This window comes from Morone saxatilis, unplaced genomic scaffold (assembly GCF_004916995.1).
Source record: "Morone saxatilis isolate NCDOM2014 unplaced genomic scaffold, NCSU_SB_2.0 Contig9, whole genome shotgun sequence".
NCBI classification, from domain to species: domain Eukaryota; kingdom Metazoa; phylum Chordata; class Actinopteri; family Moronidae; genus Morone; species Morone saxatilis.
In genome coordinates, this window is record NW_023340268.1 from 1,494,270 (window position 1) to 1,497,558 (window position 3,289).

Here is a 3,289-nt window from a genome sequence, read left to right on the forward strand (position 1 = left end):
AAAAGAAGATGATATGATGTCTCAAACTTTAATACATTTAATAAGGATAATATACAGACTCCTAAGAGTATATTTTATAGGATTCTTCTGAGGGCCGTTTGGTCTTTTTAGCTTTTAAGAGGTCTTGCATGATCAGACCTAATTTTCTCTTCTTCTTCCATTTATTGCATTAAAAAAAAGTTGAAATGTAGCAGCTCATATAAAACCTATAAAAGAGTGTTGTACCGTAGCATCTATCTTCCTAAGTACTGAAGGTAGGATGGAGCATCCTGCCAACCGGAGACACCGCTCCACTAAATTCTGTTAAATTCATGGCACTTTGTATCAGATAGGCCCTTCCAACTTATGTTGAGCTGGATTTCCATGTGACCTTTAATGTCTTATTCTCTTTTCCATCTTTATTGCATTTTGCAGGTTTATGCTTCTGTCAACACTGTAGCACTACAAAATAAGTTGAACATAGGCTAGCCATGAGGTGAACCCATTTGAAACAACCAAAACCTCTTTAAGTGCTCCTCATGAATTACTTAATTCAATCATAGGCAGTCGTTAACTTTAAGTGTCACATATTTGATTGCCTCTGGACAATATCAGGGTCAAAACAGGGCCCATGCTTCTGCTACACAGATTTTATAGAGATATTTCCACACTAGTGTTGCCTGGTTTTACCAGTAGGAGGCAGTAAAAGAAAAGTGATTAGTAGTCTCTGCAGCTCTGAGTCTTCAGCTCAACAAATGTGGCAATAAGTGTCAAGAACTGTGCCTATTATTCTTGTCCTCTTTCACAGGAGGAACTATGTCTGGAACTCTATGTCTAGAATTTAAAGTAAACTAAACATACAAAACTACAGTCTGTCTCTCTATGTGACCTTTAAGGTCATTTCTGGATCCTCTGTTAAGCTAAAATGTGACTCTCAGTGATATTCTAAACATTTTGTTGGGTTTTGCTGTGCATTGAATAGTTGTTTTTTCCCTGATGCAACCAGATTTTGTAACACAGGTGTTAAAAGTGATAATCCAACACTTTTAAAACACATTTCTGTCTTGCAATCAGATGAGATTATCAATATTAGTGTCTGTGTGTCCATTAAAGAGATAGGTTCATGACGTGTTTGGCCTGTAGCTTAGCACAAAGACTGGACATAAACCTAAACTGTTAGCCCATCTCTATCGAGAACACACCTTCAGACTCCTAAGTTATTCATGCAAAAATACTGAAAGACTTCAAGTGATTTTGCTGGTAAACAACATTTTTTTACCCTGATGAAATGTGTTTAGATGTTGATTATAATTTTGTTCCTAAACTAACCGTGGGTCAGAAATTGGGGTTTTGAAAATATATGTTGGCAATTTTGTGCTGTTTGTTTTAACATATAATCTTATGGTTTTACACTGAATGTATAAAAGGAAACATTTCTTCTTTAGCAGTTGTTAACAGTAAACATCAGATTAGATACTGTACATGACCAATGAAGCAGTGAGCCAAAAACAAAAACATATCGACTTCAGTCAGATCACTAACTGAAAGCTGCCCAGCTCAACCACAGTCTTGCTCAAGGGCATCTTTGTGGGCTCTTGTTCTTTCACAACAGATTTTCCCTCCTGTTTTCTGGGGTGTTCAACACACTCGCTGCAGAAGCCACTTGTTTACATTCCATTTATCGAGCCATCCGCCACAATACAGCACAGTAATTTGGTGTTATAGCGACCAAAATCCTTTTTGAAACGCAGTTTGGCAGCTGCAACTGCAGTGCCATGCACCATTTCATTTCTGTCATCACCAGTTGTCACCACCTCTGTAGAGCAGTGTGTTAGCTAACAGAATGTCCTGTCAGCATTGTATGTCTTGCAATTGTATGTTAATTTTACTTTACATGACTTTTTTTTTACTGGGAAACATAAACTGGCAGCATACTGGTCCTTTCCTCCCAGATCGCTACCCACCCTTATCACTGAAGAAAGGAGCCACAAGTCAAATATATTTTGCTAAAGAATCATCTTTGCACCTGATTTGCATGATGATCCATGTCTCAGCTGTGTCATGGATTAAAAACCCTCATTTGACCTTCCCCCATCCGGCCATTTGCATTTTCCCTTCATTATGACCGTGAATTTAATAAGTTACATCAATAATAGATCAAAGCCCCGAAACCACTAGAAGAATCCTCATAGTTTCCATTAGATTAAAAACATTATAAATTATCATAACCTATTAGGCTCATTGAATAATGGTTTGTGGTGAGTGACCAAATCTTATTATGAGCTGTATTTGTCTCTACTGGTCAGCAAAAGCCTAAAGTGGTTTCCACTTTAAGCTGCATTCAAGCTGTTTCTTATTGGTTTTCCAGAGGTTTCCATCAAATGTGAGTGATTTGTGGTGCCTTCTAATATCCTCGAAATCTGTGATGTACCTGTACTGGTGGCATTTTATGCTTATATGACAGCCTGTAAAAGTTTCTACTGCAGTCTATAATGGTGTCATGGAGTGTGATAGTTTCTTATGGTTTCTATTGTTGTTGATGTTATGGTTTGTAATAGTTTATAATGGTTTCTATGGATTACCATTGCTGTGTGTACTGGTTTCTAGTGGTTTCTCTTACATTCTTTTATGTTTTTAATGGTTTATGGTGGCATGTGTATAGGTTTTTACTGCAGTCCACAAAGGTGTCTGATGGTTTATTATGGCTTCTGTTGTTAGATTTTATGGTTTGTAATAGTTTGTAATGATTTCCATTGATGTGGGTTATTGTTTCTGTCACATTCTCTAATGTTTCTACTGGTTGGTGATGGTGTATAATAGTTTCTGTAAAGGTTTCTGATGGTATCTAATGGATTCCACTGAAGCCTGTGATTGTTTCAAATTGGTCCATTGTGTCCTTGTGATATTTACTAAAACAAGCCTTCTCTGGTTACTTTCTATTATTGTTTGGTTTCTACAATGACCTAAATATACACATTCTTTTATATTACTAATGCTAAAGTCAGCCTCTGTTATGGCCCATAATAGTGCTGGGAGATCTGCAACGTAGCAAGCCAATCCTCAAAGCGTAATGTTGAGCCTTTCCACAGTTGGTCTTCTTTTCTGTTTTTGTTGAATGTGTCTCTACAAGCTCAGTGTCAAAATCCACTCACCTGGAATTCTATAAAATCCTCTGGAATTTTCAGGAATGTCGTCCTGTCATACTTTACTGAGACAAGAAGAGAGGACGTGATCATGACTGAGGGGCTGACAGTGAGAGCCGTGAACCCAACACCCAGCTAGTACTGCTGAGGAGCTCATGAGCACACAC